The following is a 26,627-nucleotide window of genomic DNA, read 5'->3' as shown; positions in this document are numbered from 1 at the left end:
ATGGCCGGAATGGACCCAAAATGGGCCAAAATGACCCTTAGAAGACCAGGGGAGGCCAGTGGGGGCAGAGAGAAACAGTGGAGGCCTCCCTATGGCCATGGCAGCACCTGCCAAGGCCACCAGACCTAGTGGTGAGCATTATGAGTGCTTATACATAAGCATATATGAGTGCTTATGTATAGGATGGATGGATGGGTGGATGGATAGAATGAGACTACTAGGAATAGGTTGCAGGAACTGCAGGGATGTGGCATCCCTGTTGCCAAGCAGCGGCAGGAGGAGCAAGGAGATGGCAGAGGGTGGAGCATTAGCTCTGAAAGGCAGCCAGTGAGAAACGTGGCCCCCCTAGAACTGACACATCTATGGGCCACTGTGAGCTGGCTTCTCTATGGTGGGGGGAGGAGCTTGTGCACAAAACCGAGGTTACGGCAGTGGCAGAATTTGGACAATACCATGCTATCTTCTAACCTTACGTTTCAGCAGCAAGACTCACTACGAACCAAGGGTTCAAATTCAGGTTTGGGAGTGAAAATGGAGCCCCAGTTGGCTGACGAAACTACAGCTTCATGCTTTTGGACAATTACAAACTCAAAACTTCTGGCACGCTTACCTCTGGTTTGGTGTTAAGTCCAAATGAGGCCTTAGTTGTGATATCACACCATGAGGTAAATGATACTATACTTTTGTAGAGGAAGAAAACAAGGGAAAGTTTTTCAGCAGCAGCCCTGTGTTTTCAGTAATGTATTGTTCTGCTTTTAATTATTAACTTATCTGTATTGTATTATGCAGTAGGAGTGTACACGAATCGGTTTGGCGGTCTGGAGTTCGGCCGGTTCGGTGGTGATGGAGGTTACCTTTAAGGAGCAAGGAGGGTCCTCATCCCCCCTACTGTGTTTCCCCCACTGGTGCTGTCTGCAAAACCGCTGGTGCGGGGCACAAGCATACCTCCTTGCAGCCCCGGTCAGCGTCAGACTGGAAATGGCCAGTGCGTGTGCCTGACATGCACATGCGCAGTGCCACTTCCAGTCCGACACTGACCAGGGTGGCAAGGAGGTATGATGCTATCCCGCGCCAGCAGTTTTGCAGACAGCACTGGTGGGGAAAATGTTGTGGGAGGGGGGATGAGGAACCTGCCAGATCTTAAGGTAACACCACCTTAAAGGTAACACCCCCTGCTGAACCAGCTGGGTGCCAGTTCGTGCACATCCTTATTATGCAGTTGGATGCTGACTTATTCAAGAAAGCTTAGCTCTGTTCAGGCATTATGTGGTAACAGGAGTCTGTACTCCTGTACATGTTTCCGTATGAATGTATGTACATGCATTCATTTTAAAAATGAACCTGGGCACAAACTCCCTCAAACAAGGGTACAGATAAGAAGCTCACTATTGTTCGTATGTTGAACATAATGTGTGAATAGGCCTATTGGAATTAAGTAAAGAGATGGCAGACCTGCATCATGTTATCCAGGGGCAGGGTGGGGGGAGCGCTGTATTAGAAAGCTTTGCCATGTACTAAATTGCATGATTCTCTGATGTGACCTTGGAATTGTGGTATACATCTCACCCCTTATCACTGAAATCTGTAAGACTGACTGACTGTGCATGCTGCCCTGAAGTTGCAAATTGTATGTCAGGTCAGGACACAGAGGGTGCAAAGAGTAGCTGATATCCAGACTAAGTTTCTCAATAGAACTACTCAGAACTTACTCTAAACGTTTTATTTCAATAGGACTTCTGTTGAGCAATTTAGTCACAATGTCAGTCAGTGTGGTGCTATGAGACTCTTCCTATCTTCCTAATCTGCCAAAACTCTTCTTCAGGTGGCTACCAGTGGGAATGAGCCACTAGGCTACCAGGAAGAGAATTATTCTGGTTGCAGTGCCCCACTTGGGAATTCCCTCCCTAGGGAGGCTTAGCTGGCTTTGCTTTCTTTTGGATGCTGGTCCAAGACCTTCTGTTCTCCCAGGCCTTTAAATGTCTCCTTGTAGTTTTTATCCTCAGAATTGGTTTTAGCTGTAGTGAATGGTTTTTATATTAATAAATGCTGCTGATTTTCTTGATGTTTGAATTGCCACTGTTTTGTTTTATTGTGATTTTACTGCTGTTTTTATTATTGATTTATATTTATATTTTAAGCTTTCTATTTGTACACCACTTATTATCCTTGGATGGATATTTTTATAGAGATGTGTTATCTATCTATCTATCTATCACTACTTCATGAAAGAAATAGAAAACCTTCCTTAGAACACTCCTATCTGGGTCTTAAACACATTGAATATTCAACTTGGATTATTAGATAGGTTACATTTGTGGTACAGACATGATCATGACTGAGTATTTTTTAAGATCAGCAACAGCAACGAGTTAAATATTTAAAACATTGGCAGGAGGGTTCTTAGTAATGCAAAAGGCAAACACCTTATAAAATGTGATGCCTAGTATATATCAAAAAGAGCTCTGGAGTTTAGATCAATTAATCAATATCTATAAAATTACAAAGTTAAAGTGCTAACCACCAGACATTTGATAAAAAGATATTTGATTATTACACTTTAGAATGCTTACAGGAAAAAACCCTACTGGATGAACATATCAGAATTACAATGTTTTACTATCCTGGTCCAAAGTGATGGAGATGATAGTATGGGATGTAACTGAACTCCAGATTTCCCCCCTATGATATATATGAGAAATGAAAATATACAAAAAGGGAGAGTATTTGGGAATTACAGCCACCTGAGGTGACTGTCTTGTGGTACCACCTGGTCTTGTGGTAGCAAGCATGACTTGTCCCCTTAGCTAAGCAGGATCTACCCTGGCTGCATATAAAAGGGAGACTAGAAGTGTGAGCACTGTAAGATATTCCCCTTAGGGGATGGAGCTGCTCTGGGAAGAGCATCTAGGTTCCAAGTTTCCTCCCTGGCATCTCCAAGATAGAACTGAGATTCCTGCCTGCAACCTTGGAGGAGCTGCTGCCAGTCTGTGAAGACAATACTGAGCTAGATAGACCAATGATCTGACTCAGTATATGGCAGCTTCCTATGTTTCTATGTCAGAGAGTGTTTGGGATGGGATGACACAAAGTTAGGGCATCCTGTCCTCAGAGCTGTTTGACAATGAAACAGAACTTATTATTTTACAAATTAAAAATTAAGATTTCAGAATTTAATTGTTTACGTATTACCAAGAACTATTAACAAGGAATGGGGATGCCCTGGACAAAAGTTAGAGAAGCCAATCCGTCCAAAGACTGTGAGTGTTGTCCTGTGGTGACTTGCTGATCTTCTCTGATGTCACAATGGGATTCTGTATGTGAAGGGGTTGCACCTCTGATATCACAGAAAGGCTGATAGCTTGGGCCAGGCTGCTGAGAGCTTAGGAAAGCAAGGGAGACATTTAGTAAATTAATACAAGAATTGCCCACAAACTTTCAAATAAGATGTTGTGGGTGCATTGTTATGGAACATAGCTGGAACTTGTAAATACAGATGGAGGCAGGGCCATCCTTAGGGCGGGGCTACCGGGGCAATTGCCCCGAGCCCCGCACTGGCACAGGCCCTGCTCTGGGCACACTGCAGTGCAGCCTGCCCTCCTCTCTCCCCCAGTCCCAGCCACTTATCTTTCCCCTCAGCCAATCTTTGGTGTCTGTGTGCAGCTTGAAAGGCTCCCAGGCAAACTGCTAGAGCTCTGTCTCTCCCTGCCTCTTAGCTCAGCTGTTCGGTCGTTGGGTAGGGCTTCTAGAGAGGCCTCCATGCAGGCTTCGCAGAAGCCTGAAGCTGAGGAAGGAAGGAAGCAGGCAGGCAGGCAGAGAGTGTCCAGCACTAGAGCTCTCTGCAGACCCTCTGCAAAGCCCAGCCTTAGTAATGAAGGTATGATGTGATTTCCTTTTGTGGTTATTCCCCCTCCCCTTGAATATTTAGGATTGGCTTGCCATAGGGCTTTGGCATTGAGCAGAGATGTAGGGCAGGGTGGGAGGAATATGTATCTTTAAATTGAAGTGGATTGGATAAATTGTTGGTTTTTAATTTTTTTCTTTAATTAAAAAACCACATCCAAAAAGTCCTATAAGTGGCTTGTTTCATGGCAGAAAATTACAAAAACTTCTGGAACAAACAATATATAATATTTATTTATTTGTGAATGCACTATGCTCAAGCTGATTTGCAACCCAGAAGGTCTGAGAACTGTGAAGCATGTGTTGTGCTTTTTATTTTTATTTCTTTAGCAATGCATTATATATCCAAGCTGGTTGGACATGTCCAGAAACCTCACTCACACTATTTGCACTGTATGTCATCAATCAGTATGATTCTGTAATGAAATGAAATGTTAAGGAGGCCCCACACATGCTGATTCGCCCCCAGCCCTGCACCCCACTAAGGATGGCCCTGGATGGAGAACCCTTGTTTGTGTTTCTGATTCTTCTTGATGAGGAAAGCTGAAGTAGAGGTGTCAACAGAAACTTCAAATCCATGGTTCCTGTCCCTCCTGCCTAATGCAACACATCCCAAGATGGAAGCAAGAAAAGCAGAGCCAGAGTGGTACAAGAAGAACGCTCTCAGAAGCTAGCCAGCAAGCATGTGACACAAGGCCCAGCAATTGGGTTTGCCACACACTTATAACATCTCCCATATTTGGCTTTGTACTGAAAAAATAGAAAGTGAGGGGTGGAAATGGGGAGCAGACATTGAGATGGATTTTAAAAAGTACCCAATTTCCAGAACTGTGGGGTAGCAAGGTTGGAGGTAGCAAGGTTTAAGCTTCTGCTAGCAGCCCAAATTAGCTAGTTGCCTGGGTCCATGTGAATGCATGCACAGGTACAATGGCAAACAATGCAAGAAAGACAATGTAGGATTAAGAACCAACCTAGATGCTGCATTAAATACATTACTGTCAGCTTGGGGTTTACTTTCACTTACAAATAGCAGTTACGCAAGGGTTTCATCCAGCATGCAGACGGAAGATGATTAACCTTTTTCTATGCCATTTCCCTGCCAAAAAATCCCCTCTCCCAAAGCTGCTGCTATAGCCACCTAATGGCGCAGCGGAGAAATGCTTGGCTAACAAGCAGAAGGTTGCCGGTTTGAATCCCCGCTGGTACTATATTAGGCAGCCGTGATGTAGAAAGATGCTGCAAGGCATCATCTCATACTGCGCGGGAGAAGGCAATGGTAAAACCCCTCCTGTATTCTACCAAAGAAAACCACAGGGCTCTGTGGGCGCCAGGAGTCGAAATTGATTTGATGGCACACTTTGATTTACTTTAAAGCTGCTATGGGCCCCTCAAGGTGCCACTGCAGATAATGGCACCTTCAGGGAACCATGGCAGGTTGCGGAGTTCTGCCTCCATGTTAGGATCCCAATCGGGACTGGATCTCTTCATGGCTGCTGTTTGAAAGTAACACATTTAACTTCATATCTAATTTGGCTGCTAATCTGCACCAATCGCACTGTGTTTATAAACGGCATGATTTTGCATGACTCACCAGGAAATGGAGTCTGTAAACAGTGATAAGATAAGCTGCAGACTGGACCTCCTCCTTCTTGGAACGTCAGCAGCTGGTTCTGTGAACAACTTCCAGTGTGCACACAGTCTAAATAATTGTGTCATGAAGAATTTGCCTAGGAAAAGTGTTTTTATGGAAAGCCACAGTTCCGTTCTAGCTCATTTCTCACCGAACTCCATATTTTCTGAAAAATGTACAGAAGAAAGCCCTCAGCGAATATGGCTCAGACCCAACGAATTTGCAGCTTCCCAAGCAGAACCATTTGTCACAATCTAATTATTCAAGGCAAGATTTTAACTCGGTACTTTCTTTCTCCCCTAGTCCTTCCCCCACCTTCTTCTCAAGGCAGCATTGTCTTGCATTGTGAAAATAAATTGTTCCATGTGACCCAACTAAACAGAGTTGTTTAGACGTAATTAATTTAAGGGTCTGTTCTGTTGCTGATTCACTTGCAAAACTTCGATTAACATTAATAAGGACTATGCATGCATGTCCAGAATGAAGCAACCCCTTTAATAATGTTTCATGGAATGTTATTATATTACTGCTGTAATTACATTCTGCATGTGCATCACTTTTACTTTGCTTCACAACATGCCCTTTAAATGCAGTTGGTAAACATCTATTTTGGCCTACACCCCGATGTGAAAGTTGCAATAAGCACACCCGCTTGGTTGTTTGCCTCTTATTTATTTAATATATTTCCGTATCACTTTTCTAAAACAATTTTATGCAGAGAGGCTTACCAAATTAAATCATACAGCAAGAAATCCAGATAAAAGAAAAACAGATAACAAACAAGACACCATAAATAGCAGGAGAAAAGCCAGCCATTTCAAATCAGTTATCACATCAGCCAATGTATTTGTTGCAAATATATATTAAACAAAAGCCAGCCAAAGATCTCAAGGGCCTGCTTATGACAGCAAGTGTGGGGGCCTTCCAGACCTCCTCAGGTAGGGAATCTGGCACAGCACCACCACAGATCAGAGAGCAGGGTCTGAGATGATGATCTCATGGCTTGGGTAGGCTCATGTGGGCATTTTTGTCTTTATGTCCAAACCCATGAGAAGACACAATATAGATACATTATTTAACAATCTATCAGTTGGCAATTTACAAAGTCTAGACATAGAGGTCATTCAGACAATCAAAAACTGAGTGCTACCCAAGCATAGCGGGGAAATGCTTGACTAACAAGCAGAAGGTTGCCAGTTTGAACCTCCGCTGGTACTATATCAGGCAGCAACAATATAGGAAGATGCTGAAAGGCATCATCTCACACTGTGTGGGAGGAGGCAATGGCAAACTCCTCCTGTATTCTACCAGAGAAAACCACAAGGCTCTGTGGGCATCAGGAGTTGAAATCAACTTGACAGCACACTTTACCTTACCCAGGCTTGGGAGCTCTGTGTGCTCCCAATTTTCGATTGTGTGGAAGCAAGGTAGGAGGAAAACCTGGGTAGAAGTGATTGTGTGGACACAAGGTAGGACCATAAGATAACCAGGTTTTCCTCCTACCTTGCTTCCATACAATTACTTTTACTTAGGTTTTCCTCTTACCTTGCTTCCACACAACCAAAAATTGGGAGCACACACAGCTCCCAAATCTGGGTGGAACACAGTTTTTGATTGCATGAATGGCCTCATGTTCTGTTTGATATTTTTTGCTTCCCCCTTCCCTTTATTGATTTGTTCATTGTGAAAGACTATAAGTAATTTTGCGGCTAAGATCTGCCATTTGTCATTCATATTATATGGATTAAAAGAATTCGGGTTTGTTCACATATGAGTTTCCTGTGATTTAGCCCCAAACTGGTAGTGTAGGATGGAAGCAGTACTCCACCAAAAACAGAACTCAAATGAAAGTATCATGCCTGCCACCTTAAGTATTACAAATGAAATTAGGTATGCAGTTACAAATACATACATATGAACATACAAGATGGTTCCCTGTCCCAAAAGGATTCACCATCTAAAAGGAAATACAAAGTAGACACTAGGAACAACTACCACTGGACGGATGCTGTGCTGGGTTTGGATAGGGGCAATGAGTTGGATCGGGTTAATGAGGGCCCTTTTTGTAGCCTGCAAATAGGGTGGCAAAGTTGCAGGGCCATCTCAGTTCAGCCCTATATCTGAGACCCGTAATCTGATCCATGTAGCCATATAGTGGCAGGCAAAAATAATTACTTACCTTGCTTAGGAACATAGGAAGCTGCCATATACTGAGTCAGACCATAGGTCCATATAGCTCAGAATTGTCTACACCAGGCCTGCTCAACTTTGCCTCCCCCCCAGCTGTTTTTGGACTACAACTCCCATAATCCCCATCCACAGTGGCCAATAGCAAGTGATTATGGGAGTTGTAGGCCAACATCTGCAGGAGGGCCAAAGCTGAGCAGCCCTGGTCTACACCGACTGGCAGCGGCTTCTCCAAGGTTGCAGGCAGGAATCTCTCTCAGCTCTATCTTGGAGATGCTGCCAGGGAGGGAACTTAGAACCTTCTGCTCTTCCCAGAGTGGCTCCATCCCCTGAAGGGAATATCTTACAGTGCTCACACTTCTAGTCTCCCATTCATATCCAACCAGGGCAGACCCTGCTTTGCTAAGGGGACAAAACATGCTTACTACTACAAGACCAGCTCTCCTCTCCCATGCTTGTATGCAGCATCTCCTTCATCTGCATTATTTCAGCGATATGGTACAAATCAGCATGGTAATTATCTAGGTTTTAAAATATATTTGTTAATATCCTAGGAAGCAGAATACAAATACCTTTTGGCTTCTGATCAAAAGCCAATTGATGGATATATGCCACTTGTTTATAAGATGGTTAAGAAAGAGATGCTGTAAAAGTTTTTATTGTAACTGTGATACTTATACATGAAGAAAAAGTAATACCTTTTATAAGGCATGAAAGTGCCATTAAAAACAGCAACCACACAAAATATATTTGTACTCACCAACTATAATGCTCACTGAACTTTGTCAATTAAATGTCAGCTCAAATAAGAAAATGTTCAGGCTTTGGTCCACCTCCAGGGAAAAGGAGGTCAATAAGTGTGGAGCAGCCAAACAGAATTCTCCGACATGACCTTGCCATTTGAACTTACGCATACATCAAGAAGATGCTCCTGGCCAATTTTAATGCTCTTGGCCAGTTTTAATGATTGAAGTGGGACCTGCAGGAACTGGCAGCTTTTCAGTATGGCAGTGATAAGGACATAATGGAAATATAGCCCTGGTTTCTGATCCAAGCTTCTGAAAATGTTTCTTATGTGTAGGGCCGCAGACAGAGGCATAGGTGAACCTGTTGTGGGGAGCTCCAGAGATATAATGGATTGTCATGAGGATGAGGACTGTACTCCCTTCAAAGGCAGTCTGAATACAAATAATGTACCAGGCCAGAAGATTCTGCTGGCAGTCCTGCTGATGTGGTCAGAATGAAATACCTCAAGGGAGCATGTAATCATCACCAATAGTAAGAAGGGCAAGAGTTTGCTTTTTCTTTTCTTTTAAAAATGTATATTCTGCCTTGTAAACTGTGTTGCCCTAGGTGGTTCCTAGAGTGGGTCCATACATATGAATGGCGGAAAGCAAGATAACATCAACTACCACTTCCGAGAGAGCATGTGCTCCTGGTGCGAGCTGCAGGTTCCACACATTTCGGGATGTGTGAACCTGGAAAGGTTGGGTTGCTGAGTTGCATTTCCCTTTGCTACCTGACATCTGCCACCTAACGTCAAGTCTTGGTTACAGAGGTCGGGTGATAGAGGGAAGTGCTGCTTAGCAACCCAACACTTCTAGATTCCTAGGTTACAAAACACATGGAACTTGCAGCTTGTGCTGGAAGTGTGTACTCACTGGGAGCTGGCAGCTAGAGATGTGCATGAATCGTGATTCGGGCGATCGTAACACCCCGCCCCCCCAAGGGGACCTTTAAAACAGAGGAGAGCTGGTACATGCCTGCTCCCTCACCGCTCGCTGCCACTTCCTGAATTGGTGGCACTCCTCCCAGCTATCTTGGCATGCCCGGGCTACTCTTCCCCAGCTGCCCCTATGCGAGGTCATATCCATGCTGGTGTCGCATGGGGGTAGCAGGGGGATAACGCCACCAGTGCACCAAGATAGCTGGGAGGAGCGCCACTGATTAAGGAAATTGCAGTGAGCAGCATGGAAGCAGGTATGCACCTGCTCTCCTCCATTTTAAAGGTGCAGGGGATGGGTTACAAATCGCCCTTCAGATAGTGATTCATGCACATCCCCACTGGCAGCATCTTGTTTGCCATTGTTCCATGTGAACCAATCCCTAGTAATAAAAAGCAAAATATAAGAGTGAAAGTAAGAAAATAAAAATACATACAACTATTTAACAACATAGAAAGAATCAAGAGGTATACAGTCCTCTCTGCCCAAGAGACTTTGTGGTACAATCAGTGCTGCAAACAAGCCAGTAAACAAAGCTGTGTGTTTAAAAGCTAAGGGAAGAAAAACCACCAAACCCTCGAACAAATTAATAATAAAAGTGTGGTGCTACCACAGTAAAGGCCTTGCTCTTTGCACTTTGCTGGGGAGCAGATCATTTTTACCTCCCATGGGCACTGGAGTTGGAGAAAAGTCTTTCCAGATTATCTTAAGGCACAGTTCCCTAAGTTCTTAGAGAATAAGTTCTCTAAGGCATGCTGGGCCTAAACTGTTTACGATTTTAAAGGTTAAAAGACCCTGTACATGAAATCATGTTCAAAAGCTAACTGGTGATGCATACTGATACGCAGCCATCCCGTATAAAAACAGTGGCGTGGACCATCTTTAACAGATTAGTGGCAATTCAAGCATTTAAAATATGTGTGGTTATTTTCCCCTCTCATACTGATTTCTCCTATTCCTACTCATTTGGAAGGTTTGCCCTCCATTAAAGGTAGCTGTGATACTCTCTTCGCTTCATTTCTGCATTGGTGTCTGGCCTATATTCGAAAGAGAGTTTCCTCTAAATCGTCTTTGATTCTGTAGCTTCATGTTGGCACTCTGTCAACAGGCGACTGCAGGGGGAAAGTGACGGGTACACAGTGAAGTTGATATCTTAAATACGCACAAATCCCACATGCTGTGGCAACAGCAAAATGAATAACAAATATCCTCCATGAAAATCCTCTTAAGTTGCTTTTTTATTTTCATTTTCAGCCTTATGTACAACAGAGGAATATCTTAAAAATAATTCCCTAATATTCCTGGAATTCACAGCATCTGTTCGCTTCTTTCCTATATCTTCAGACAAACACAGCTACTGCTAGTAACTCCAATGCTGGATGGAAGGAAAAACTTAAAGAAAGCAGGCGGGAGAGGAGTGTAGGTGGCTTCCTCTCCATTCAAACAGTACATGCTCACTGGAGTTTGCTCCTCTTCAATGATTGACAGCTAGATAAGGTCATATAGAGAGGCTGATGAAAGCGTTTCTATTAGGCACACATTTTTTTATTTATAGCACAATCCTATGCAGGTTGACCCAGAAGTCCCTTTGGGCCCAACAGGGCATACTTTCGAGTAAGAAAGAAAGAAAGAAAGAAAGAAAGAAAGAAAGAAAGAAAGAAAGAAAGAAAGAGAAAGAAAGATGGCTCCTTGTCCACAAAGGGCTCACAATCTAAAAAAAAAACATAAATTACACACCAGCAATAGCCACTGGAGGGATGCTGTGCTGGGGATGGATAGGGTCAGTTGCTCTCCCTCTGCTAAATAAAGAGAATCATCACTTTTAAAAGGTGTCTCTTTTTTCCCTGTTAGCAGGGGATGAATGTGGATAGGGTTGCAATCACAGTGTTCCATAATTCAGCTATGTTGCAACTATGGGTGTGGTCATTTTAATGCTGTTTTTAATATGGTTTTAATGTGCACTGATTATCTGTGTCTTCTTTGATATTTAGGGCAGGTTCGCACAACATGGAGAATCCGGAACCACCAGTTTCTGGAGTGCAACCATGAGCCTGACTTCCAGTGTTGGGACAGTTATGCAGATATTGGACATTTTGTCTGAACCTGCCGATGTCATAATAATCATATAACAAGTGATGGCCCAATACCATCCTTAATAGTCAGAATTCCGCAGAATTTGAGGACATTATTCCACTTCCATGCATCATCGTCGTCATTATCAACAACAGATGGAAATGGCTGCTTTGGCTACTTTTTAAAGTTAGTTGAAAGTGTTGCAAGAAAGGCTTCTCTTCCTATGGTCAGGGGTTAGCAAGGTTGGAATGGGCCCAGAGACAAAATGGCCCCCCACCTCACTGAAGCTCAGCTGAATAGTGGTAACAAAAAGCATGTGTGTGTGTGTGTGTATACACACACACACACTAGAGAAAGACATGCTGTTCTGGTAGCTCCAGGTCTTAACACTCACATCAGTTTTGGAGGATGACTGCAACTTAAGGAAGCCTGGGCGGGTGCTTGGCTGGGGGAGTCAGTCATGTGACTTGCCTCTGGGGGGTCCCCAAGGCAGTGGGCCCCCAGACAACTGTCGCCCCTTGCCCTATTATAGTTATGCCCCTGCCTATGTTGTACAGGTGTAATTTGTTTGTCCTACTGTTATCTCTGATCAAACAGGCTTTTGAAAATGCTGTACATCTGCTGATCACCTCCAGACTTGATTACTGCAATGCACTCTATGTGAGGCTGCCTTTGTATGTAGTCCGGAAACTGCAGTTAGTCCAGAATGTGGCAACCAGTTTGGTCTCCGGGTCATCTTGGAGAGACCATATAACTCCTATCTTAAAAGATCTACACTGGCTGCCGATATGTTTCTGGGCAAAATACTTGGTTATAACCTATAAAGCCCTAAACAGATTTGGTCCTGGGTTTTAAGAGAAAGTCTTCTTTGCTATGAACCACACCACCCATTGATATCATCTGGAGAGGTTCATCTGTAGTTGCCACCGGCTCGTCTGGTGGCTACTCAGGGATGGGCCTTCTCCATTGCTGCCCCAGGGCTTTGGAACACATTTCCTGCTGAAATAAGAGCCTCCCCATCTCTTACAACTTTTAAAAAGGCAGTTGAGCCACATTTGTTCACCCAGACTTTTAATTAGCTATTGTTTTAATTGTGTTTTAATAGTTTGAATGTTTTAAATTTTAATTGTTGAAATGTTTTAATATTTTTATTGGTTGTTTTTATTGTTTTGTTGTAAACCACCCAGAGAACTTGCGTTTTGGGTGGTATAAAAATGTGTTAAGTAAATAAATAAAGGTAGGGGTTGCCAACCTTGGTGTGATGACTCCCATGAAGGTCGTGGAGGATGATTCCTCAGATGAAGACCCAGAGCAGGGGGAGCAGGTTGGCTTCCAGTCGCCTCAGCAGAGTCAGAGCTGACAGGCCTGTAGGCCCCTCTGCCTCCTTCCCTCTCTCCTCCTGATGAAGCCTCCAAGGCCACTGAAGTCGAGGTGCCTGCCCCAGATCCTCGATAGCGATATTTGGCCAGGCTCAGAGGGAGGAACGCCGTAGGTCGGAGAGGCTGGCCAGAAGGAACAGGTGTTGCAGCTCTGACCTGGTTGCACCTCCCTGACAAGGCCCAGCTACAGTGATGGGTGGGTCCCTCAGCACTCTGCCTATTTAGAGTAGTCTGAAAGCTGGTTCTGTTCTGGAAACAACGTCCATGTTGACCAGCCCTACCGTGAGCAACCTTGACCTAGAAATCTGCACCTTTTAGTTGTCTGACCATGATCTGTGTTTACCCCTGATCCTGTGGAATTCATGGTGTTGACTTCTGGCAATGTTTTTGACTACTCTCCATCTCTGTTCCTGTCTGTTGGCTCTCCCTTCCCCTCTGAAAAGGGTGGTTTTTGCAGCTGCTGGGCAGTCAGTCAATGCAGGTCATTACACTTGGGCCCCAGATGTTGGACTACAACCCCATTATCCCCAGTCACAATGGCCTACTCTCATCTCTGGTCGAACTGGCCTTTGACAAGGTAGGGGTTTCCAACTTAGTAGTGGTTCCCAGATGTTGTTGGATGATGGGGCAAAGATCGTTCATGGATGGAAAGATCCTTGAAGAGGTGATAACTTAGATGATGTGTCATGATGATGGCTATCATGCAGAGATGATGACACAGCAAATCTCTCGGCCAAGTAAGTCACTTGGCTGAGCAACTTGCTCTGCTATCATTGCTTCTAGGCATCTTCCCCATCCATGAAAGAGCTTAGTCCAGAGGACCCTGTATAATGTCATCATGCAGATGCATTGTTGGGTGCATTGCGCAGTTATAAAAGAAAGATGTCTGCCACTGGAGCAGCTGTCACAAAGTGCTCCAAGTTGCTGCCATCCCACCACCCAGGTAAGCCTTTTCCAAAACTTTGTGGGGTCATACTTGGATGCTGGGGTAGTTAGTAGTAACAGTCCAGAACATTTCGCAGTAGCTGCACTGTAAAGTGCATCGCACCTATTGCTACATGTGTGTCCAGCAAGCACAACAGTGAGTATACCTCATTGTTCTAGAAAAAAAAGATGGTGATCATAGTGTGGCTACCATGAAACACTTCTGACTTGCTTGCTACCCTGCCACCAAGCTTCCAGGACCCAGTTAAACCACCATTAGGCGTTGGGGGGCCCATCAAGGTCCTTGGCTGAGGTCTCTCCATAAGCTGGAGCCAATACTATCTGTCTGCTTTGACTGTAGTAGCTTTCTAAGACCATAGCCAGCTTTGCTAACTGAGACCCACTTTTAACTGGAGATGCTAGGAACTACTACGACTATGACTACTACTGCTACTAGTATTACTCATTTATTTATATAGCACCATTCATATACATGGTGCTTTACAACAGATAAGAGGACAGGTCCATTCCCTGAGAGCTCACAATCTAGAAACAGGCACAAGGGAAACCATAGAGCAGGCCTGTTGAACTTTGGCCCTCCTGCAGATGTTGGCCTACAACTCCCATAATCCCTGGTTACTGGCCACTGTGGATGGGGATTATGGAAGTTGTATGCCAAAAGCAGCTGGGGGGGGGCAAAGTTCAGCAGGCCTGCCATAGAGGAGGGGGACAGGAATGGAGGCAGGGCAAAAGGATTGAACCTGGGATCTTCTGCAGGCAGGTCATGTGCTTCTCTCCTAAACTGTGGACCTTATGCCAAACAAATATAATACTAGACTATTGAAGAGTTACATATTATAACCTTATGTTATGAGTTGGACTCCACTCTTGGATTTTTCTTGCTTGTTCTCTTCAGTTTCTGAGGTGATTCTCATGATTGCCAGGGTGCTGAGGCGGGCAGGGGTGGGGAAGGCAGGGTAAACCTTCCCTTCTCCACAGGTGAAGGTGGTGGGAGTGCACTCCATGCTCCCACACTAGCAGCCCCGCTCCATTAAGCTCTGTGAAGCATGGAGCAGGGCGGAGGGATCCATGGCTGGAACTTGATGTTCCGGCCTCCAGGCATCCCACAATGCACTGTGCAGCACATACGTTGCATTGGGGGGTGGGGATTCCCCATCAGACGGGTGCTCTGTGCACCCGTCTCTGTGTCTCCTCGAGCTGAACTCAGCCCAAGGAGACACACGGTAGCTGGCTTATTTAGGAGTGTTAAGTGGGCGGGAAGCGGAGGGATCCATGAGGATCCCACCGCTTCTCACGACCAGCCCAGCCTAGGCTGGCCTGCCCCAGGCTGGGTTAGGCTGGTCATGAGAACAGCCTCTCTAAGTTAGTGTGTTTTGCCCAGCACTAAATCAGTACATTTGTTTGACATGTGAATAACAAAAAATGAATAAGAGTTAATTTCTTCTTGAGTACAGATGGCCCCCATGCAAAAATATTCATGAGTCATGCTGCATAGAAACATTAAAGAACAATGTATGTGATAAGAAACAAAATACTAAGGTGCATCAGTGTGGGCAAAGCCTATCCGTTTACTGATAGCATCAGAGATGTAAGGATTTGCAAGACAGAAGGAGGCAGCCAGTGGAGTAATCCAAGCTCCTCTAGACTTGCAACTGCACATTTCCAACTAGGAATGGAAAAACTTTACTTGGGATTTGATACACAAGTATGCCTACCCATTTTGCCTTTTTTTTTTTTTTAAAAGCATGTGCATCAATGAAATATGAGTTAAGAAAAACAGTGGGAGAAACTGTACAAGGTACTGAGTCCTTGTGTCAGAGGAAGGAGACATCCAGATTAATGTTGCGTACATAAAAAAAAGTTCTGCATGTGCAACAGGTGAGGGCAATTTTTGCTGATCTCCCCTCCCACTGCAGCCCACTGTGCCTCCCAAAAACATGTCTCTGAGGGTTGTAGGGCAATCAGTGACATATTGGGGGGGGGCACAGGCAGCTTTAGGGGGAAGGAGAGATCAGCAAAATTGCTCCTCACCCATTGCACATAAGGGACACTTTTCGGCGCATGTGTTAGTCTGGATGTCAGCCTGTTACATTACAAACAGGTTTGCACAGTCAAATTCTCACAAGTTTAGGACAGGGAGCAGGCCTAATGCTCACAAACAGCAAATCGGGTGGTAAACCTGCTTGTGGACCAGTGCAGGTAGGGAATCGTGCAACTGAATTCTCCATACAAACAAGTCTCTGCATATAACAATGTAAGGATCAGGAAGAAGGGTTTTTAGTCTCACTCTCTGACATAAAAATGTTCCTTCCACATTGGAAACTGTTAAGTGGAGGAGCAGTCAGTCATGTGAGCCTTCACTTACTGTCCAAAGTGGTACAATCCAGAAACAGGTCAACCACTTTATCTGTTGTTTATAAGTATTAAGCCATATTTTAAGTGCTAGAAGACTATTTACTACTCTGGGTACATACACAGCCTATGCATATTTATTATTCATATATAGTGAACACCTGAAAGGGGCTTCTACAGCATCTTGGGCAGAAATTTGTTTAGGCCCTGAGATCATTTTAAATGAAGATCCAGGAAGTGAATACTTGCAAAATGTTGGAGGCGAGGGGTTTAACTAACCTCAATTATACAGAGCCAGCATGAGCTGTAAAAGCTGAGCACATTGAAGAGTAGCTTTAGACAAGTGTTTAAGATCCAAAAGCAAGTAAGCTTTATGGGAGAAGCTACATTCTTGGATCAAAAGCTTTGAGGAAAGGGGGCCCATGTTCACCCCTTTCCTTGGCAGCCCCTCGGAGGGAGGGAAATCATGAAGAAACTAGGGAGGGGTGGAGCTGGGGTGCCCTCAGGAGCTTGGGGGCCCTGGTTCTTTGAACTCATCTGCTCAATTATAGCCATGCCCCTGGTCTTCATAGTATAGAGGAGAGAGAGAGAGAGAAGCCACATGGCTAATGGAGTCTGCAGCAGAGCAGAGAGCAATAAGCAGACTGGGAGTAAGAAGGGTAGAGGGAGAGGCCCTGGAAATATCAGTCTACCAATCAGAAAAAGCCAGATCAGAGAGAGAGAGAAGAAGAAGAAGAAGAAGAAGAAGAAGAAGAAGAAGAAGAAGAAGAAGAAGAAGAAGAAGAAGAAGAAGAAGAAGAAGAGTGAAATAAAGAGGAAGACTTTTCCTCACGGTCACTACTCCTAATGCCCCTAGAGATCACTAGGATAAAAGGTGCCAAAAAGTCTGCACTTTCTTCTCTAAAGTACAGAAGGTCCCCTTCCTCTCAGTTCAGGGTGAGAACAAATTACAAGCAAGGCTCTCAGCCAACCAATCAATCAACCAACCAACCAACCAACCATTCTGCCTCATTGGCAGTTAGGCTACATGTAACAAAACATTTGGTCTGGGGAAGTGTGGCAACACGTCGGTTCCTATGGAGATAACATTTACATTAATTACATCTTGAATGCTGTGTGGTTGTTACTGAATGACCACCCAAAGCCTTAGCTACACCACTTATGGTTTGCTTAGTAATACCATTACTTGGTATTAACCATACTTGATGCACTGGATTCTCTTTGCTCTGTGGCTAAACAGATATCCAAAGCACACCATTTATCAACCAGATTCAACACTCTGACTAATCATATTGCTGAATTAAAGTTCTTCAGGAATTTGCTTTAGATTTTATCTATTTATATGAATATGTAGTTTCACCTATTAGAGATGAGCTGCAGAATTGCAGCTTTTTGGAATAAATGCTGTTTGAAATGGGAATAAATCTCTACTTGGGTGTTAAAACTTTGAGTGACTCATATATATGTGTGACTCAATTTAATTTCCGTTGTGTGACTCAGTTTGATTTCCAGCTAGCCATAAGGGTGTGGCTTCCAAACATTTGCTGTATTAGGATATGTTGCATTCAAGCACAGTGACCACCTTACCACATAATGCCAAACCGGATGTGAATGAGCCAGAGGTTCCACTCTGTGGTTGTCTGAATGTGTGAAACCATGGTTTCGTCACAAAAATGACCCAAGATTTTCAAGCTAAAACTGTAGTCTGAACCTTTGGTGTGTACTGAGTTTTGCTTCTCCAACCTGAGGCTTGAAGGCGGCACCGTGTCGTCTGGATTCTGCCACCTCTGTAATCTGGGTTTTGTGCTGTGGCTGGTGCCAAAACTATAGAGAGGGCAGCTCAGACCAGCCCAGAAATGAACCAGCAAGGACGGCAGTGCAAGTGGTATGAAGAAAAAGGTTTACATGCAATTTAAAAGGGTTTAAATGCCCTTTCCTTGCTAAGGGTGAACGGACAATGCCGAAAAGGCACAATTGCATTGGCCACACCCTCTTGAAGATTGGGGCCAATGGCTGTGCCCTGCTGATGTGCTGATGCCTTTCCTGCAGTCTGCCGACACGAGCACTACAGAGCTGGCTGGGATGTGGCCTTGGTGAACTAGGAAAAGGGAGGAGCTCTTCTGCCCTGAAACCGGAGGTTGCCCAACCAAGGTTGGAAGATCATTTGCAGGACGATTCCTTGGTTCAAGAATTAACCTCAGGTTTGTCAACCCATGGTTTCACGCTATGTCCAAAAGCAACCAGTGAATTAACTGTCTATTGCCCCCTTAAACCCAGCCTTCAGATTTCCCCATTCTTTCTTTCCTTTACCAGGAGAGACCCTGTTGCAGTCCTGTGTTTCTACGAGTAGATCCCTGCCAGGGAGCTCTATATAACTTCAATAAACCAGTTATATTACTGACACCTGTGTGGAACCTGAATCAGTAGTCAAGATTCAACAGATGAGGCATAAGTTAAGTTAATTATTTTGAGATAAGCAACATTCAAGGAATAGAAGAGGCAGAGATACAACCTGAAACTAGATCCATGAGTTCCACTTTAAACATTACTCGCGCCAGAATCAAAAGCACAAAATCTGCAATCTGCACATTTAAAGGAATGTATGAACTGGCTGTCTAAAGGTTGTCAGCTCTGGGCTATAGGCAGTTGAGCAGATAGAGGTGTGAGCACTGTAAGATATTCCCCTTAGGGGATGAAGCCATTCTGGGAGGAGCAGAAGGTTCCAAGTTCCCTCCCTGGCATCTCCAAGATAGGGCTGAGAGAGATTCCTGCCTGCTGCCAGTCTGTATAGACAATATTGAGCTAGAGGGACCAATGGTCTGACTCAGTATATGGCAGCTTTGTATGTTCCTATGGTCCTAAAAAGCTGAAAGTATGAAGTCCCCAGGCAGAGCTGAGGCCACAGCCTGGATGAAGCACTGGGGGAGGGGTGTAACAAGTTTGGTGTGGGCCATGGGACAAAAAGTAAAGATGGTCCCTGCCCCCTCATCTTCTTCTTCAAAGAAGTGGGAGTGGAAGAGTAAAGAGCAAGCTGTCACACAGCTGGTGGGCCTCCCTACCTCAGAAGCCCAGAGACATTTGTCCCCACTTGTTTAGTTATAGCTACGCTCCTGCACTGGGTAAATTCCACAGGAGGGCTCCACAAATATAGGTGCCAGTGGTGCTCATCTGCCAGTGGTGCACCTAGGTCCAAAATCAACCCAGACCTAGAGGGCTTCAGAAGGCCACCCCGCCGTGAAGTCCCCCACCATGAGGCCCCCTGCCATGAGGCCCACTTTAATCCCCCCTCAAGATACCTCACCCCACCACTGCTCCTGCCTCCTGGGGGGCCTCCAAATGATCTGGGGGTGCCTCACCACTGTGCCATCACTGTGCTGCACTGCTGCTGCCCCACACCCGCTGCTGCCCTGCCCCACTGATATTTCCTATCTTCACCGCCGGGGTGGGGGTAGGGTGAGTCGAGCAGAACAAGCCACCTCCTGTGGCAGCAGCTGTGATGGGCGGTCTTCTCCCTGGCCAGTGCGCAGAATTCTCTCCACTCCCCGGCCATCACAACATGTGATGCTCTCCATACTCAAACTGTGCCAGTGTGCCAGCTGAAGAGAAGCTGGTGCGCCAGCCGGGGAGTGGGGAGAAGCCCCCATGCTGGCCAGGGAGACGCCCGCCAGCCCCCACCACCATGGGGGGTGGCCTGCTCTGCTTGGCTCATCCCCACCCACGACTGTGAAGATGAGAAATGGTGTGGTGGGGCAGTGGTGGGTGCAGGGCAGCAGTGACACAGTGGTGGGACTCTGGCAAGTAGGGGGTGTGCACGGAACCTGCTGGCCCAGTTTGGTTCAGGTGCGAACTGCATCTGAACCTGACCGGGTCAGTTCGGTCTGGCACATCCCGAACCATCCTGGTTCGGTTCGGTCCAGGGGGGGATTCGCGATTCTCTTTAAAAAATTATTTTTTCCTGTAGCCCCTTGAGGGGCTTCCTAAAGGTTGCAGGGGGTCCACAAAAGTTCACCCTCCCTCCATCGGCCTCTTAATTCACCACCGCAGCCCGTCCTGGGACGATTTTCTGGCCTGTTCAGGCCTGCAAAGATTGGCGTGGTGGCCATTTTTATTATTAATTAATTATTATTATTATTTTAAAATTTGCAAACTGGGGATGGGGGTTTGGTCCAGTCTGGCTGCACTGGGGGGGGGGGGTTGGTTCTAACCCAAACCCCCACACTAAACTCCCGAACCCCCCGAGCCAGTTCGCACATCTCTACTGGCAAGGCTCCTGAGATCGTTTGGAGGCCCCCCAGGAGACCACAGACCTGGTCCCCAAGGTCCATGGCTAAGTGTGCCTCTGGCATCTGCACAAGGGGAAAAAATGCTGCAACTTAAGCTAATCCACATAGTACCCCCCACCGCACCGAACAGCTGGAGGAGGTTCAGTCTGGGGTCAAGCCAAACAGGAGCGGTGGTGATTCGGCTCGACTTCAAACTGTCAAACCGATCCAGCTTGAAGTTGAACCAGTTCGGTTCCAAACCTTTTTACACATCCCTAGTGTCTGAATGTGGGTTCTGAGTAGCTCATTTGTTATAAAGTAACCCTCTTCCAGTTGGTTATGCCATTTTTAGTGTTTTAATTTAGCACTGTAATTTAGTGATGGGCACGGACCGGTCAGGAGGCCATGCTGCAGGCCTCCGGACCGGTCTGATCATGAAGTGTCCTGGCGGTTCAAAAGCCGGGGTGGTGGTTCCTTTAAGGGTGGGGGGAGGGTGTACTTACCTTCTCGCTGCTTTTCCCCTGCCGGCGCGCCTTTTTTTGTAAGCAGTTGGGGGGGGCAGGATACCTCCCTGCCGCCCCTTCCCCCTCTCGGCAGCAAAAGGCTTCAGAAAGCCTTTTGTTCGTGCACATGTCGCGCGGGTAACATCTCCATGATGTGCACGCGCACATCACGTCTCCACATCACGCGCGCATGTCATGGAGACGTGATGTGTGCGCAACGTGTGCCGAGCAAAAGGCTTTCTGAAGCCTTTTGCTGCCGAGAGGGGGAAGGGACGGCAGGGAGGTATCCTGCCACCCCAATTGCTTAAAAAAAAAGGCGTGCCGGCAGGCGAAAAGCAGTGGGAGGGGTAAGTACACCCTCCCCCCGCTCTTAAAGGAACCCCCACCCCAGTGCCGGACCACAGATCCGCGGTTCCGTGCACATCCCTACTGTAATTTAGGATAATGCTCCATTCATATATTGCAGTTGTACTCCAGGAATCAAAATATGTTTTCTGTTCCGTTTACTTTCTATTCTTCCCTTGTTAGCTGTAGTTTATGCTCCTCTGTACTTCCACTCATATGGATATATACCAATCACTTTTCCAGTCCATTTCATACCCTTGATGCTGATGCTTACAAAAGCTCGTGCCAAATACACTTGCCGAGGTGGCCCACAAATGGCTTTGCTGCACTGATGGCACAGTCAGTGCGAGCACCAGTGTAAGCACAGGTATGCAGACTCTGGTAGACCCGTGAGCTGGAATATTGCATGGCCCTGCAGCTGGGAAATGGGGTGATCTGACTTTGTGCCAGCTAATGGGAGCTGTCGTGAATGCTTGGGCCAGCAACAGCAGCGGCAGTGGAAGTGCATTGTCAATTTGAGCTGTGTGCTGTATTGGAAATTACGTGCACTTTGAGCTCGCGAGACCCAGCTGCCTCCAAACAGTGCTATTACCATTGCAGAAATGGCAGCAGTTGATGCTACTCTTACATGTGGTGTTCTTGGTTTATCTGTTCCTTGATCCAGGCCAGCTTTTGAATGGGGCTTAAGTTACTTTTATCCCAGGCCTGGAGTAGAGGCAGGGCTAACAAACAGCCAGCAGCAAGAGCATGGAAGAGCAGTCTGCACTTGTCTCTCTGTACATAATATCTATCTCATTAAACTATTAATATTCCTGATTCCACTTCATGGCCTTGTCCTTGCATACCACAACCTTCCCCCTTTGATTCTATACTATGGAGATACTGGTTCACAGAAACAGAATCTCCATGCAGAGATGGTTTGCAAGCCAAGGGGACTACTGAAGTATGGGGACTACTGAAGAGTAAACCTTTCAACACACAACACACAACCAAAAACTGACACTGCACCTTCCAATTCAGCTTTGTGCACACTTTCCAGGGCAAATAATAATTGAAATGAGATGGCAGATCTGGACTGGATCTTTACTAGGGACAGGACTAAACCTGCCTTTCCCTGTGCTGTGGTCTGAATCCATGGGAGACACTACACTAGCCCTCTTCAGACATTAGTTCAGGGCTGCTCAGCTTTGGCCCTTCTGCAGATGCTGGCCTACAACTCCCATAACACCTGGCTATTGACCACTGTGGTTGGGGATTATGGGAGTTGTAGTCCAAAAACAGCTGGGGGGGGCTAAATTGAGCAGGCCTGTGTTAGTGGAAACAGCATGGCACATGCTTAAATGCACCAAAAGCAGGTCAGAAGTCCCTTACCAGCATGTCACTCACCCCATCCACTATGCCACTCACAGATACACCACTATTCATCTGAAGAGGCAAACACCATATCTGTAATGGCAGGCATTTCCATGATTGGGAGGCTAAGACACCCATGTGCTTAATGCAATGTCTATTTTGACTCTTATTTCCAGCATTCATAAATATGGTTTTATTTCTCCTTCCTATGCCACATCTTTCCAATCAATGAATAAGATGTTCAGGGGAAACTTTCCAGGCTCAGAACTTTTCACCAGAGTTTTAGGGTGTGTTTCTTAACATCTGCTAATTTACACATTTGCAGATTGAGGTGGTTTGGAAAGCACTGAAGTTGAAAGGCTGTGAGACTGTTCCTTTCATAGTGCTTGACACTGTTCTTCCCTCTAGAAGACTATTAGTCTGAGGCCATGCCCTGCAGGCACATGATTCTTTTGGCCACTTTTGGACAGAATGCCAAACCAGAGGCAACTGTGCCAGAGCTTTGATTTTGTGGCCGTCCAAATGTGTGAAACCACCGTTTTGTTATGCAACCGTTCCGAGGTTTTTGACCCCAAAGCGTAATCTGAACCTCTGGTTTGTAGAGTTTTGTTGCTGGAACCTCAGGTTTAAAGGTGGTATCATGTTGTCTGAATTATTCTGTCATCATGACCTGGTTTTGTGCTGTGTCTGCTCCTGAAACCATAGAGAGGGAGGCTCAGACCATCCCAGAAATGTGTCAGCTCTATGCTTGCTGCACTTCGTGCCGGCCGCCTCTCTGATCAGTTCGCAGTCTCTGCACTCCTCCTGCAATTGCCTTGCAACAGGGCTGTTGTGTTGCTCCGTTCCAATGCATATAACCACATTGGGGAAAGCCCGCTTTCCACTGCATCTTATGGCTCCCCTTTGCACAAAAGGGGGTGGGATGAAAAGACAGGCACAGTGGGAGAGGTCTCAAAAAATAAAGGGCTGTAGAAGTATGTGCAAAACCACCACTGGCGGAGGAAGCTAGCTGGCAGCCCATGTTCCTCCCGCTGGCAGCCCCCTGCCACACCTCCTGCATCTGATGTCAGACACAGTGGGTGTGGCTTCGCTCCCAAATGGGGCCGTGCAGCCCCATTTGGGAGCATATTCCGGCCAGTGCCGCATTCACAGCACAGCCAGGAATGCCCTGTCTGCCTTTAAAGGCAGGGAGAGCAGCTGCTGGCCATGCTGTGAATGCGGCACTGGCTGGTATTTGCTCTCAAATGGGGCCATGGGGCCCCATTTGGGAGCAAAGCCATGCCCCCTGTGTCTGATGTCAGATGCAGGGTGTGTGGCTGAGGTGCCAGGCTGTGTGATCAAGTGTGGCTGCCCAGCAAGGTATCCTTCCTAAGGGGTTGTGGGTGGAGTGTGGGTGGTCAGCAGGACATTGGTTTCCCTGGATGCCTGGACAGTGCTTGAATTATTAAGGTTCCCTGCTGGATGGTGCTGCTCCTGCCAACTGTATAGAGTGGTCCCCTAAACACTGCATAAATATGTATGTATATCCAGATGTTCAGCCTTGACCTCCTAGCTTGAAAGTGCTGAAAACTGGTGAAGTACCATGAGTGTCGCCAAAGGAAAGTCAACCTTCCAAGGGATAACCCAAAGTTTGGCTTAAATGTAGCCCCGATCATTCTCAAGTGGTTCTGTTCTGGGTTTTTTTGTACAAGTTTGTAGGGGAAGGGGGCCATTCTCTTCCCCTTGGTTGCAAACATGCAGTCTCGGTCATACCTCATCTGAAGAGCTGTCCTGGGTTACACCTACATATTGGTTACACGGACGGGCTTGAGAGCCCTGTGTGATGATAACATGTGCAATAGATGCACATACCTGTTCCCAAGGACTGCTCTCTCATGAGAGTGGCAGGCCATAGGGACACACATACAGGCCAGAGGGCTGTTGCCACCCACAGCAGTTGCTAGATCACTGTAAGCCCTGGGGAAGGGTAACCCATCAACACCTTTCCCCGTTCTGGCAAGTGCCATCCATGAAGCAGGAGTCCAAGCACTCCCTCTGGCAGTCTGGTCTCCCCGCAACACATACCCATGTTTCTCTCCCCCACACATGGCTACCTTGCATGATAGGGATTGCTCTAATCTGCAGGTGCCGTGCCCCAGTATACCTGGCTGCAGCTGATTTACATACAATGCAACATTGGTCCCAGCCAGGGGCAGAGCCACCATTGGGCCAATGGGTTCAAAGAACCCGGGCCACTGACCAATCAGGGGCCACGAGAGCGGCCCTGACACGCCCCCCCCCACCTGATGTCAGACGTGGGGTGGTGGTAGTTTAGCTCCCTTCGGGAGCTAAACTAAGGCTGGCACTGTATTTGCAGCACCAGCCAGGAGCAGCTCTTCCCTGCAAAGGCAGGGAACAGTCGCTCCTGGCTGTGTGGCCCCTTCAGGAGCTAAAAGACTGGTGCTGCCTTCACAACGCAGACCAGGAGTGGCTCTTCCCTGCGCTGCACCGCTTCTGGGCTGTGAAAGCAGTGCCAGCCTTGGTTTAACTGACGAAGGGGCCACACGGCCCTTCAGCAGTTAAACTGCAACTCCTGAACGGAGCCTCAAGGCTCCGTTCGGGAGCCAGACCACGCCCCCCGTCTGACGTCTGATGTGGGGGTGGGGCTAGCGGGGGTGCCCACCACGGCTGCACACGGGCCAGCGGCAGTCTCGCTATGCCTCTGGTCCCAGCCTGGGATGTTTGAATATGGACTATGATCTAACCCCAATGTTTCCCTACTCTGCTCATCTGAGACCACCCGAGACATGGGAGTCTGGAAGGGATGAGTGGAGATGGGAAGGTATGCAGTATGAGTTCTATTATTAAACAGAGATACCAGAGGGCCCATGTCAGTGGGGTCCCCTGGAGTTGGATGGCCTATCTCATGAGAGTGCAGTCCAATGGAGACCCAAAGCTCATGGGGCTTCTGGTCCTCCCCAGTGGACTGGCCCTCTCATGAGAGGGCTAATCCCCAGCTGGCAAGCCAACATGGGGGCAGGAGTATGTTGGGTCTTCCTGGACTGCTTGGCCTGGGTCTACCATTCCAAGAGCATCCTTTGTCCCAGTGGACCAAACCCCAGGATCCTTTGCCCACCCTCATATATATCAATCAATCTTTATTCTGGTCATCAACCAGAAGAGACGTACAACATACAAATGTATGCTGTATGTTCATTCAAACAGAAGCATCATATTCCTTCCAATTGTCGCACATGGTGAAAAGTGCAGTAATGTTTCTAGCACTACCACCTTCTACTGCTTCTGTTTCTGCAGCCATGGCTCCACAAACCCTACCCTCCACATACTACAAATATTTATATTCCACTTTTCAACAAAAGTTTCCAAAGTGGTTTACACAGAGAAATAAAGGGCTCACAATCTAAAAAGAAACATAAGATAGACACTAGCAACAGCCACTGGAGGGATGCTGTGCTGGGTATGGATAGGGCCGGTTGCTCTCCCTCTGCTAAATAAATAAAGAGAGCTACTTTTAAAATGTGCCTCTTTCAGTATAGGGCTTGTATATTATGTCAGCCAATGAGGCTGTTCTCACGACCAGCCTAACCAAGCCTGGGCAGCCCAGCTAGGGTTAGGCTGGTCGTGAGAAGCAGTGGGATTCTTGCGAATCCCTCCGCTCCCCGCTCGCCTAACACTCTTAAGAAACCTGGCTGCTAGCCGAGGTTAAGGGTGCGTTTGCACCCTTACCTTGGCTACCAGGTATCGCATGTCTCCTTGGGCTGAGTTAGTAGTACTTACTTAGTACTTACATTTATATACCGCTCTATAGCCGGAGCTCTCTAAGCGGTTTACAATGATTTAGCATATTGCCCCCAACATTCTGGGTACTCATTTTACCGACCTCGGAAGGATGGAAGGCTGAGTCAACCTTGAGCCCCTGGTCAGGATCGAACTTGTAACCTTCTGGTTACAGGGCGGCAGTTTTACCTCTGCGC

At 46.5% G+C, this 26,627-nt stretch overlaps 1 long non-coding RNA gene across 1 annotated transcript; it reads left to right on the top strand.

Moving 5' to 3' along the window:
- Positions 1–8,831: 8,831 nt before the first annotated feature.
- LOC128329549 (uncharacterized) lies at positions 8,832–12,765 on the top strand. The gene is made up of 2 exons (XR_008309697.1): positions 8,832–8,995; positions 11,433–12,765. It is a non-coding gene; the product is annotated as an uncharacterized LOC128329549 (long non-coding RNA).
- Positions 12,766–26,627: the final 13,862 nt, after the last annotated feature.

This window comes from Hemicordylus capensis, chromosome 6, assembly GCF_027244095.1.
Source record: "Hemicordylus capensis ecotype Gifberg chromosome 6, rHemCap1.1.pri, whole genome shotgun sequence".
Lineage (NCBI taxonomy): Eukaryota > Metazoa > Chordata > Lepidosauria > Squamata > Cordylidae > Hemicordylus > Hemicordylus capensis.
The sequence above is the reverse complement of the archived record's forward strand: the minus strand, read 5'-3'. Positions and strand labels throughout refer to the sequence as shown.